This window comes from Pinus tabuliformis, chromosome 4_2, assembly GCF_031772625.1.
Source record: "Pinus tabuliformis cultivar Carrire ecotype Pingquan chromosome 4_2, CPIR1, whole genome shotgun sequence".
NCBI lineage: Eukaryota > Viridiplantae > Streptophyta > Pinopsida > Pinales > Pinaceae > Pinus > Pinus tabuliformis.
In genome coordinates, this window is record NC_142304.1 from 866,098,011 (window position 1) to 866,113,110 (window position 15,100).

The following is a 15,100-nucleotide window of genomic DNA, read 5'->3' on the forward strand; positions in this document are numbered from 1 at the left end:
ATGTTGAGCTAAGCCAACAAGTTCTGGTACTTTCTTAGAGACTATGGTAAAATTTTACCTTTAATTGATGCATTGGATGGATTCCATATGAATCAGTAAATACAAAGGTGATACAATATTTGTTAATTTTTTTAATTTTTAATAGGTGACCTCAGTTATATTAACATAAAGCAAACCTTTCAAGAAAATTTCATATTTATGGACTCATCTTCTATGTCTACTTGGATGGAAAAAAAAGGGGCTACTAGATTATACTACTCAAACAGTTCTGGGTAATTTTCCAATAGGAGTTTCTAATTGAGTAACAAATTCCACCTTTTCCTTCATAAATGCTACGGTGTTACCTTCATCTAATTGAAAATAAAGGTCAATTTGTAATCACATTCAAGATGCATTATCTGTGAACTTGGAGAAAGTGTCCTTGTCATTTGACATTCCTACTAAAAAAGAAAATTTTATTTTTGTGGCTTAGTTGGTAAATCGTGAGGCCATAATAATGATTCTGAGAGATCCTTGCATACTAATATTTCCTATTCATGGTATGCAATCAATGTTTGGAAGAAATATTGATCAAACCTAAACTTTTATAATGAATTCGATTTCTAAAAGACATATATAGTTTCATGGGCCACCTCTTAATGTTTTTCTACTTGGTCATGTACAACGATAACAATAGTTAAAAACACCCATAAGGAATTCACAAAGGTATATGAGAAGAGGTGTTATCTCAAAGAAATGTTGAATATCAATAGAACGATTAGATAATAGGTATCACAAAAAATACACTTACCTTCCTCGTGCTCTAACTTATAAGTGAAAACTACGAAAAAAATCTTGACACCATAAGCATGCATAAAAGTTGTAATATTTTTAAAAATCCAAAGATGCAAAATCAATCTAATCAAGCAAGTCACAATTCATAAACTCATTAACTTGACGGTTTCGCTATATTGGATGATTAAGAAATACTTTTGGGCATCCTCTACTAATTTGCAGATCTTGTATTGATTACCATAGGGCAAAGTAAAGATATCTCTGTTGCATGAGGTGTTTTTTGCAAAGGTCCTATTTCTCATTTTTTCGCTTTTTCCCTCAATTTCCCCATACAAAGGCTTTTGCAGGCTCAAAACATAGTTTCCCCTCTTGCCTATATTGTTGTTGGGACATGTGTATTCCTTATATTGGTCACCTGGGTGGTAGTAGATAAGCTGGGATTTGGCCTACTAGGGACAACCCTAATAGTGAGTTTGACTTGGTGGGTTCTGGTCATTACTAATACCTTGTCTATATTCTATAGCCCATAATGTAGGCATGCATGGATGAGATTCACCTTGAAGGCCTTCACAGGACTCTAGTCATACTTCAAGTTAACTCTAGCATCAGCTGTTATGCTAATGTATGCCTTGATACTCTTTGAAAGATAAACAAATTATTTGAATTATGTATGGATGTTTACATAATAGTTTAGCCTATTTTTACAAGTTTTCTTTTGTTCTACACCTCACTCTACCGTTTGGAAAGATGGTACATTGAAGTATTGGTGCTTGTATCGGGTTTGCTGCCAAATGCAAATGTTGCTCTCGATTCCATTTTGGTTTGGCATGAGACTTTACCATTTAAAGGTAACTAATTTAAAGCCAAATACAAGCTCCATGGCTATGCATTTTCGCAACTTATTTAGACAACTATGTGAGTTAATAGATCTCTAACGTACCAAGTTTTGAACATATATGCAGCATGAATTATTATAACTGGGAGTTGATGGGAATGTTGGGTCTCAGTATAGCTGCAAGGTATACATTTATGATTTATAGTCATATATTATGTTATTGGGGCATCTTTATGGCTATTGTAGATTCTGGGAATATCTTGAAATCTGACCATCCAGAGAGGGTCAAACAATTGACCCCTCCTGACCTTAGGATTCTTGGATATTGGGGAAATCTGCAATCCACATAAGTTCAACAGTTTTATTGCAATGATGAACTTGATTTCTCCTTGGAAAACATTATACAACATGGTATACACTTTTTTCCCATTTGTTGTATCTAACAATTTATTTTCTTTATTGTTGTATTTATATTGTGTGCAGTTTAAGAGTGGGTAATGAGTTGGGAGCCAGGGGACCTAACACTGCAAAATTTGCAGTTATAGTTGTGGTGGTCACTTTCTTCATAATAAGTGTCATACTTTCCACTGGGATTCTGATACTGAAGAAATAAATCGCCATGGAATTAAGAAGAAACACTATGGTTATACACTCAGTCTATGCATTGATACCTCTGCTTAGAATATATGTTCCCTTGAATGACACCCAACCCATTCTCTCAAGTTGGAATTTTTGAGTAATAAAAATTTATAAAGCTCGTAGTTGATGTTTCCTATATTTAGGCTTATATTTTAATTGAAACTATAAAGGTATTGTGATTGAAAGGGTGGCACTTGGATGTGGAGGGCCAGTTATGGTGCCATATGTGAATTTGGTGACATACTATCTTGTTGGCCTACCAGTTGGAATTTCTTTAGGATTGAAGACTAGTAGAGGATGCCCAGAATTATTTCAATGGTAGGCACAGTTTATAATATATTAATAGGTGAACTCTTCCCTTTACCCATATTGAAGAACAACCCTTAGGTATCCTCAATTTTTTCAAGGAGTAATTCCTTAATTTGATGATTACACCTTGCCTTATACTGGTAACACAAGATTTTGTCAACCCATTTCATGGTTTTAATTTCTTTTTCAAGGTTGTTTATAAGGGATGATCCCTATATCTTAATGTCCATTGTAGTAATCTTGAGAAAAGAGTAAATTGTAGCTTACCACAATATGATTGTTTCCTCGGTAGTGAGGAGGGTTCTCAATATCTTCCTGCTTAGAAACTTGTGTCATCCATTTCTCAACACCCATGAATTGGAAGAAGATAATTTCATTACATTGTTGCACTTGATTGGGAAAAGAAATGGTTGGAAATATGGTGATATGGGATTCGCAGGATATGAATCTTGGCACAATGGAGAGAATTTAACTCTTGCAACTCCAAATGGGCCACTCGATCCATCTCTAGGCATAGAAGAAAGGATTTTTGTACCAGATCCAGTCAAGCATAGTTGTTGCCTTGATAGAAATCTATTTGACAGTTGTGTGAAGGAAATGATCTAGTTCCCTGAGGGAGCACACCATGGTATCACGTGTATAAGTTTTGATGAAGATGAACTGGGTATGCATAAACTCCTGTATGTGGAATGGATTGATAAAAAATACAAGAGATTTGGTAGCCCGAGAAATTTCTCCTCATTCAAAATGTAGAGAAATCAGGTAACGTCATTTCTCCGTGCAAGTTGGATGTGTTATTTGAACTTCGAGATAATGCACAAGTGTTGAACTAGCTCCATTCTAGGTGGTTTGATAGTGAATTGGATGATTAAGTAACTAGTAAGGTGAAAAACGTTCCTCAAGTGACTATTCCAAAGACGATTGAAGCTAGAGGTATATCTCATGATTATCCATACAAGAATACCATAACAATAGCAATAAGTCACATTGCACTCACTAGGTGGGTTGGAAACATTAAGTGTCATACCGCTTAAACTCTTTGTGGTTGATTTAAGCCATTGATAAACTTTGAAAAGGAGAAAGTTTTTATTATATTCATAGGAGATTATTTTGGTTAATAGAAAAGGAGATGAGGAATTAGATGCAATAACTTTATCCACTCAAAAAAAGAAATCTTGATTTGAAGAACTCTACAAAATGGAATAAAGAGGAAAGCAAGTCTATAGTTTATGACTTTGATATGGTCTTACCAATTGCTCTCTTTGTGTAAAAATGATTTGGTGGAAACGATATTATTTGAATATATCACTCATGCAAATAGTTATTATCCAATATTTTAACTACAACACATCCAATACTAACCTTTAGTGGTGTAGGCATTAATCCAATCTTTTAATTAAAATATATCCAATACTAACCTCTCCAACCCTCATAATGACTTTCTGTTAAATGTGGGTGCACTAGTACAAAATGGCTAATTAGTTACTAAAAAGACAACTAAAATTTGCATATAAATAACTACTTTTCGCTTGGTGACCAAAAGTAGCTAATTTACAGTGTCTTATAACGCGACAAAATTTTAGTCATTTTTAGCTTAGTAATTATTTGGTTGTCTCAATTTTATTATCTAGTAGGATATTTAGTCATAAATTTGTTCATTAATTTAGTCTTTAATTGCAACAATTAATGACCAAATATACAAAAATATATATTACTAAATGATCACCAGAGAAAACCAATTAATGACTAAAGAAATATGACCAAAATGTTGGTTGTGTTATAAGATACTGTAAATTAACTACTAATAGTCATATATGTGCAAATTTTTGTCATCATTTGAAACAAATAAATGACCAAAGAAATATGACTAATTTTTGGTTGTGTTATAAGATATTGTAAATTAGCTACTAATAGCCGTAAATATGCAACCTTTAGTCATCATTTGTAATCACAAATTTATCATTTATAGTAGTCATTTATCTTTTTTTTGTAGTTTAATTTTCATTATATAAATCACTACTTTAGTACACTACATTAGTAGTTTATAGTCACTTCATTTACTTCCATTAACAACCATTACAAACAACTAATTTAGTCATATATTCATTTTATTTGTGATCATCATTAATCAACATAAACTACTTATTTAGTAGTTTTAGATTGATTTGTGCATTCATTATTGATTAACATAAATTTATAAGTATGATTTTGTGACTAAGTTAAAAAAAATAAAAAATAAAAATAAATAAATAAATAAAAAATCATACATTGTACATGTTCATCTAATATGAAAACACAAAGTTACAAATGTTAATTATAATACTAAATAATATTAAGTGCAACTATAAATAATTTCAACCATGAAAATTGTATTATATAAAATGTCAAGTATTACAATATGAGTTTTCTACTTAATATTGGTTGGAGTAAAATTTACACATGAAATATTTTTTCATCACTTCAAAACATTATCATTGTGTTGTCAAGGCATTGAAGGTGCATTCACCAACTACGAGGACTTGACCATCAGTCTCTGTGTGTGTCTTATGTGGGATATTGGCTCTACAAGTAGCACTAGACCAGTTCTCTTCTCTCTCTCTTTAATTTGCATTTTGTCCCTCCAATGTTATTATTTTCCTCTTTCTTGAATTCCTGCTTCTTACTGCCAATACTGAGTTCCTTTTCTAAAAAATAAAGAAGATACAATGCAGAGTATAAGACATGAAAGACAATGAAAACTAGAATATAAAATAATGCATACTATAAAGGATTTACATGATATAACTTAACATCAACAATATTGTCAATGCCATTTTTCCCCATAAAAGCAAGAAACTCGAACAAGTTTTCTTCAGTTAGGAATTAATGGTCATTTTGTGGCTAGATGATCTCTCTCTCTCTCTCTCTCTCTCTCTCTCTATATATATATATATATATATATATATACAAAATCACCATAGAAAATAACACCTTAGTAAACTTAGTATTCAACCTTCAAGGAATGTTAGGCACAATCATGCCAACTAAGTTACATGCTAAAAATATCAAGTTGTAGATTACTTATACAGTGTGGGAGTGCAAACAAAACTCCTAGAAAAAGCCAAAGCTAAGTCTACAATAAAATGAAATGAAGTAAAAAGGATAGAATAATAGGATAGCCTTGTATACATGTATATAACTGGATAATGTAGAAGGCTAAGTGAATAAGTCCAAGGTTGGAAGTTTTTGATGTGAAGAATGCCCAAGTCTGATGAGCATTTCTTCAGATAAGAACTACTATTTGGGTCCATTATCACATATGAATAAGCCAACTAGTCTATATCAAATTATTAATGTTTTGCTTATATTTATGGATCACTACAATATAAGTGGATAAATTGCAAAGACAGTTCCCTTCCCATTGTGTTCCTGACCTGTGGTACAATATATTAGTTGTAGCAATCACTATTAGTAATCTCCCAAATAGGATTATTTTGGAATGTAACTTTAAGATTCCAATTTCTATATGATTCTTGAATGGAAAATACAAGCTAAATTCCAACACCAAACTTCCAATTTGAGGGAACACATATGGTCATCCTCAATTACTCAAACTCAAAACACTAGTGATCATTATAATGAAAAGATAAGATAGGAGTAGTTTTGATCTATTTTGCAGATTTACATGCAAAGCACCAATAATTTTCCCGTATTTACCATACTTTTAATTTCCAATATACAATACATTGATTCATCATTTACAACAAATAATTGATTCAATACAAAAAAAAATTTAACATATTACAACAGTACCACCAAAATTTGATCCTCAATTAGTTCAAACTAGTTAGCACAAAAACTTCAAGAAATAGCAACAAGTAGAAATAACAAATCCATCAATTAATAATCAATAAAAAATGGATAAGATTTTTACTGAAGCTTGATAAACAACTATAAATTATATTAACATTCCACTGTAACTAGTGGTCTTATTCAAAGAGCAATACTACCTGGAGAACTCATCTTCCAAATTATTTGTTCTATCCATGAAGCTTTTTGTTATCCTCAAAACAAAATTCGCATTCAATATTTTAGGTTTCTAAAGCTTCCCAAAGTCCTTGCCAAATGAAGCTGTGAATTTCATTGATTTTCATAAAATGCTTCTTGTCCTGAAAAATATAGTTTGACCATGCGATATATAATTCAAACAAGTAAAAAATTGTGTACAACATTTCTTAGAGGACTTCATGTTAAAAGGAAAACTTGCATATTTCAGATAGAAAAATAATCTTAATAGAGATGGTCAATATTACAAAACAATAGAGTGGATATAAAATTGCAAGTAGAACTAACAAAATCCTAATTGTAATATAGTTGATTGATTATTCTAAGTGAATCCAACTAGATCCATACAAGTTTTCATTTTCAACTTTCTTTCCCATATCTTTATCGGTCATGGAAGCTAACTTTCATGCATCTCACAAAGTTGTTTTAGCAAGATTATATGTTTCATTCTCATATTCCACACTTTATTTTCCATGAACAATCACAACAGGTATTGCAATAATTAGCTGCTACGTCAATTGACTTGTCAACATTCATTTTCTCAATTTCTGTTTTCCTGCATGTGAATTATTTTAGTTTTCCATAGTGGAGTTTTAGATAAGAAAACAATAGGTCTGAAAGTAAAACATTCATCATGCAAAAAAATGACTAATTATATGATTCCAACCCATATTTCTTTATTGTTTGAAGAAAACCAGTCAACTACGCTCAACTGACATCATTCAAGTTATCCAAAACCAACCTGGTGGACATTTGAAGTTCTGCTACATGAACTTGTTCCTTTGTGTGGATAAATTCCTCTTCTTTTGTGGAAAGGGTTATTAACTTTTCTTAGAGTGATGACATATGCTTACTATCAAATTTCATGTTTCCAACTGATTTTTTAGCATCTTGACAAATAATACTTTAGGTTTCATCTCAATTGTGTATGATCTCATTGCCCCCAACATACATGACCAACACATGAGGCCACTGGTACAAAAAATTTAACACATACCCAGCAATCTTAAGGGAATTAATGATTATAGATTTATATGGATCAATGTTATAGCTTGTAGGAGAAGTTGGTTATTTCTTAGAGATCTTTGGGAAGGCACTAAGGTAATGAAGCTAGGACTAGTCAATGGTCCAAAATTAGACCCACTAATTTAATTTTTTTTTCTTTACAAGTAGCCATGATGAATGTTCTTAACCCTTATTTTTATTATGTAATAAGGTGTGAATTTGGATTAGTAATGCTCCTTAGTGTAGATACATACTGGTGATATTTTCCAACAGTCAACACATTCCCTCTATTCATTATATTTCCATTTTTCTTCTTTTATTCCATTGTGTATTCTCCCATCCACAACTATGATACATAACTAAAAGATTTGCATGAATTCATTCTCCTGTAAATTCATATACTCTAAGCCCAAGGTGATTAATATGATATTGTTTGCAAGAAATATGAATAGTATATTGCAATAAACAAGAACAAATGTGGTCATAATCTAGAAAGCTAACCAAAACAAGAAATAAGAAAAATGTCAAACATGGTTGAGAGATATGGAGATGAATATATCAAAAAGTGATATTTATTTATATCACAATTCAAATCACCCTACATAGATCTATCTTAACCCCAGATTTTTCAACCACCAAGACAAACAAAATACTTTGAAGTGCGAGCCATTCCTTAAGTTTTTGTACTCTAAAAAGTGTTTTCACGTTGAATTTAAACACATGATATATACATAGTTAATATGAATCTACATTGGTTTATATTTTATTGATAATACATCAACTTTATATATTTATGGTTTTTGGCATACTAGAGATGTAGATTATAGAATCCACCTCTCGCTGCAATGCCAAATGTGAAAATATTTAGTTGAAAAACTACAAAGATAAGATATTATCTAATGGTTTCATTACAAGGCTAATATCATAGAAATTGGAGATAAAGAGCAGAAAAGAAACTAAAGACATACAAATCAATTAAGAAAGTTTCTAGTAGGATCTTAAGCCATGTTCTCTCTATCTCAACCATCAGACAAAAAAGTGACTGAAAGGGATTTTAGAGACAATAGTCCTAAAATAGTTTAGGAAAGATTCAATAAAACTAAAGTTGAACAAGCAAAAGAGTTAAATTTATGTCAAAACACAACAAAAATAATATAGAGTGGCCTTAATTAGCCAATCACATGTGCATCCCCTATTCTTCATAGACTATAACCAATGTGATATCCCATCCATGAATTCACATTACCAAAATCATTCATGCATTTCAGTAGGCACCTTCGAACATTTGGTCTAGAATGCCTTGCCTAGCACAACATGCACTGAATTTCTCTGATAGGGTCATTCACAAACCCTCTAAGCTTGGTAATGAAGTATTAGTTCATTGTTCAGGTCAACAGGCAAATAATTTGTCCACTAGGATTCCATTTTCAATGTGCTTTACCCCACTCGAATGGCACAAATTTGAAAGGGATGGAATTGGGTAAAATTCCTAGGTGCAAGCTCTTAGTGGAATCAACAAAATATCTTCTCATGGTTCCCCAATCAATCCAGTAAAATTCAGTCAATTTTTGTAAAATAGTACATCACTAGCAACAAAATCCAGTCTTAGGGGGTATTTTTCCATGTTGATTAGTGGTACACAATATTGTTTTGTCTAGAAAATGCAATAACTAGTTACAAAACATAAACATCATAATTCAAATTTGACATATCTCCTACCATATACAAACTTTTACTTGAAATAGAGAACTCGCCTATTTGACTGTAGACTACGAATATGTACTGAGTACTTCAACATTTGATGAGTGTACATGCAGGGATATACACCATGAGATGTTCAAAACCACCACATCCAATTGTGTTATCCCAATGTATACCCTCTTAAATGATGCAGTGTTGTGTTTATTAATTGTTATTAATTGTATCAGCATATCTATCATGACTATCCAATGTTAATCACTATTATGTTAAGCTAAATATCAAAATGCAACCTTCACTAATATGAACTTCAACAGAGTATTTTACAATGTATCATCCAATATACATTACAAGGAGATAATGTCATTAATACATATCAAAATCCTCGTGGAAATATATGTCACTTAAATTTTTATTTTAAGTTATCTTGAAATTAAAATGTTACCACAAAGAAAATAGGGAGACACAAAACACACAAGTACCTCTAAGCAATGTTAGTGCCTAAATGAGGGATAATATGTTACAATTATAGAAAAAATTAAAATCTCTACCTTAAGCTGGTGAGAAGACCAAGGCATTTCTCTCATGTAGTTGATTATAGGGGAATATATATCATGAAGGTCCTCCTATGCTAAATAATGTTGTGTTATGTTAAATATAAGAACACCATCTTCAGTAATGTGCATTTTTAACACAACAATTTGCAATGTATCATTCAATATGCATTACAGGGAGATAGTGGCACTCATGCTAAACAAAATCCTCAAAACACGATATACCATATTAATTTAGAAGACATTACAAAGTCAACAAAACCCTCAAAATGAAATATCCTACTTTACTTTTAATTAATTTTCTTATGGACATCACAAATACAACAAGGAACCACTAAGCGCACAAGCACCCTTGAGCAATTTTAGTGCCTAAACAAAGAAATACACATTGAAATTTGAGTATTAAAGATTAAAATACATACCTGACAAAGCTAACGTGAACACCAAGGCTACGATGAGATGAAGAACAATCCACGCAAATGAAGATACCATAAGTGATTGATGCCCATGTGGGATTCCTTGTATTACAGTCAAAGAATATCTGCAATGAATAAAAATCACATCACATTAGATGATATCTACAGGAAATCATAAATACATAAATAGATCTCATCTTGAATTACCCAAATCACATTAAATTTTGTTGTGAACGATAAAAAACAATGCACCCAAAAATAAAAATAAAAATTGCTCTCGCGAAAATATTTTGTTCCCACTAAAGAAATAAATTAGCCATAAAGAATTTGAAGAGAAAAAGCATCATAAAATATGAATAGAACCTTCTTTCCAGGTTTGACCTAGATCTTTCTGAATACAAAATTCTTTTCCATAAAATCCTTGGTAGCCATTGGTGAATGATGAAGGTAATGATAAAGCAATTCTCAGAGTGCTCAAAGTGCGAATACTAGAGTACTATGTCTTCAAGTAGAGCAATGCATTCTTCATGTGAGCCCTCCTCAAGTATTGCTCGACTCTTCTTTAACGATTTGTATATTTTTGGTAGCTGAAAATGTAAAGTGGGTTTTCAAATAACATTATGAATAATATACCCTTCCTATGGTTCTTTCATAATACTTTGTAAATCTAGGTTATAGTTTTGGGTTTTCAAGAATTTAGGTAAAGTAGGGTTTTAGAATTTCCCCTAGAAAAATATAATTCAAACAATTTTACTGGGAAAAAATTCCAAGATCGAGGTCAACTTTGGGATTTTCAATCATTTAGGTAACATAAGGTTTTAGAATTTCTCCGGTAAAAATATAGTTCAAACAATTTTACTTGAAAAAAATTATAAGATCCGTGCTAATTTTGGGCCATCCCCGCAAGTTTTTGGCCATCCTAGCTATGGACTTAGTAGAAGATGCCATTTTTTATTGGCAAAATAATTTAAAATTTTTATGTGGTTTATATTCAAATTTGATGGCTATGGCTGGATAGTCAATTCGTTCGCGTGGAATTATTATGTGGTTTATATTCAAATTTGATGGCTATGGTTGGATCGTCAATTCCCCAGCGTGAAATTTTTATGTGGTTTATATTCAAATTTGATGACTATGGTTGATAATCAATTTCCCACGTTAATTTTTTTCTTTGATTTCTCTTTGAAGTCATCATTCCAAAGAGTTTCTATTACATAATTTGGACTTGCCTATGAAGCTTCCATTAGAAATTTCTGACAAATTACTAAAGAAGTTAGATATTAAATTTGATCGTAATTTTTGTATTCAATCTTATGTGATCCATAATGAATTAAGCAAAGTCTTTTAGTAGAAATCACATAAGAGAATTTTTTTGCCGACGTGTTTGGAACCAACAAGTGTGGTTCATTATCAAGATCAGATGAAGAGGCAGACCATGGCAAAGGCTTAAATAGAGAGCAATGTAGAGACATAATTTCAAGTAACGGCTATATTTGAACAATAATTTCTAAATTATGATATTAATTTATTAATATATTTTAAAAAACTAATTTTATTAAGTAACGACTATATTAAATGGCTAGTTTTTGAAAAAAATATTTAAATAATGATATTATTTCATTAATTTATTAAAAATATTAATAGGTAATGGCTATATTAAATGGCTAGTTTTCGAAAAATAATATTTAAATTTATTTATTAAAACCAAATATTACTAGTTTTTGAAAACTAATATTTAAATCATGATATTAGTCTATTAATTTATTAAAATTATTAATATGTAATGACGATATTAAACAGCTAGTTTTTGAAAAATAATATTTAAATTAATTTATTAAAACCTAGATTTTGAAAAATAATATTTAAATTGTGATATTAGTTTATTAAAAAAAATATTAATAATTAACGGCTATATTAAACAACTAGATTTTTGAGAAATAATATTTAAATTAAAAATAAAAATAAAAAAATAAAAAATAAAAAATAAAAAATCAGTGAAACTTTAAAGGAGGGGAGTCAAAAATTATAAAAATGAGTGATGACCCTAATGGAGACATTAATTTTATTTTTTTTAAGGAGAATAACAAAGAGCATAATGGATTTTGTAAACATATTTTCTAAAGTAAATAGATATAAAAGCCATGCTCTTGACCATGGTAATTGTTTAATGTATTATTTTTTAATAATGGAAATACAAAGTATAGAGTATATGTGTAGGTGTAATGTAAGTATGCAAACAATTTTAAATATCAACTTAATTAAAAAATAGAAAAAAATAAAAAATGATATCGGGGATGACTATAAACATTTAAATGTTGTGTTAATTAATAATAAAAATTTACAATAATAAAAATCAATTTGTTATATTTTGATTTTCTTATTAACTTGTGAATAGGCTTTGTTACAATACCATGGGCCATTTCCATGGCTTATCAATACCACATGCCAAAAAACCATAACTTATTTCACAACCAAAATATTTTATAATAAAAATCAGTTTGTTATATTTTGATTTTGTTATTAACTTGTGAATAGGCTTTGTTACAATACCATGGGCCATTGCCATGGATTATCAATTCCACATGCCCAAAAACCATAACTTATTTCACAACCAAAATATTTTATAATAATGTCACAAGATTCTTAACCATGGATATTCACCCCCACATTACCATGGATATCATTAACCTGTAAAAAATAGGCTCCATTTCAATACCATGGGCCAATACCATGGCTTATCAATACCACATACCAAAAAGAACATAACTTATTTCAGAACCAAAATATTTTAAACAACATGAAAATATTATTAACCATGGGTATTATTTACTTGTAAATAAGCTTTCTTACAACACCATGGGCTAATGCCATCGCTTATCAATACCACATGCCCAAAAAACATAACTTATTTCACAATCAAAATATTTTATAACAATATGACAAGATTCTTAATCATGGACATTCACCCTCACTTTTCCATTGATATTATGAACTTGTGAATAGGCTTTGTTATAATAGCATGGGGTTAATACCAAGGCTTATCAATACCACATGCCAAAAAATCATAACTTATTTCACAATAAAAATACATTTTAATGATAGACAACATTCTTAACCATGGATATTCACCCCCACTTTACCATGGATATTATTAACTTGTAAATAGGCTTTGTTACAATACCATGGGCCAATACCTTGGCTTATCAATACCACATTCCCAAAAACCATAACATATTTTAGAATAACAATAATTTATTTTAATTTAATTTTATAACATTTTTTAAAGTCAAGCTAAATGGAAAAATGTTATAATTACTTTTGAGATATATCTAAACTCTTTATCCTCAACACTCCTAAAAATATTCCCATAGAAATTAAATTAAGTTTTTAATAAAATAAAAAATGAGAATACTTTTATATTTAAATATGTGAAATTTATATAATATAAATAGTGTTAGTAAGCACCAACATAGATCCATCTTAACTAACCATCCAAGGTATGACAAAAAGAAAATTGAAGGGGGGAGTGGGGGGAGAGGGAGGGAGATAGTGACAAATATGGAGGGTAGAGAGAGGGAGAGAGAGAGAGAGAGAGAGAGAGACATAGAAGGAGTGTAGAGAGAAGGGAAGAGAAAGTGAGATAGTGATAAAGTTGGAGAGAGAGAGAGAGAGAGACAGAGAGATAGTTTTGGAAGAAAGAGAGAGAGAGATGGGGGAAGAGATAGAGGGAGGTGGGAGAGAAATGGGGAGAAAGGAATCAAGAGAGAGAAGGAGAGAGAGATGGAGTTGGAGGGGCGGAGAGAGAGGGATGGAGGAAGAAATACATAAAGGGGAGAAAGGTGGAGAAAGAGAGAGAGAGGGAGAGGGGGAGAGAGAGAGATATGGAGAGAGAGAGTGTGCATGTTTGGGGTGAAATAGAGAGAGTGAATGATAAAGAGACACATAAATACAAAAATGGATATTATATAGTATTATACAATGATCTTAGATCCATCTTAACCCTAGATCTATCAAGCGCTTAGAGGGATCAAAAGTCTCGAGGTGCACACCTTTCTTCAAGTTTTGCACTAAAAAAGGAGGTTTTCACCTCAAGAGATTAGATCCCTCTTAGCACTTGATAGATCTAGGGTTAATATGGATCTAGGATAGTTATATGTATTTTATGTTTTTATGAGGAAAATCATACTTGGATATTTTGTACAATTTTAGCATAATTACATGTATTTGATGTATGGTTGTGTATAAATTATAAATATATATTTTCATGAAATTTATTTTTTCACATCAAGACCAAAGAATGGAGTGTTTAACGGAGGGTTTAAGGGGTCACACAATGTTCTTGTAGGATTCAAGGTAATGTATGGAAACCTCAACAACCTTTCATACAAAATACACAACATTGTGCCTACCAAGTTTTAAACCCCATATTCACATTCAACAAGTTGTGTGCACAACTGGGGGTTTACATGCCTATTATGAGTAATCCCAACCATCATAGAGCTATCATGGAATTTCAACATGGACATATACTACCAAGAAGACAAATAATGATCATCATTGTTATGAAATCAAACCATCTTTAGGAACTAAAAAAATATTCTTGTAGTTGCATGTATTCCTACGTAAATTATGCCCAATAACTTAGGTGTTGAGAAATCCCATTATTTTTTTTTTCCAATAAGAAAAATACATCATTTTTGTATTAATATTAATGCAAATATGTAATTTACATCATCGAACATATACTAAATTTTCTTTACCTGAATGACATGATATTGTAATATGTTCAATATCTAATGTTCGGTCAATATTAAAATACCCATAGG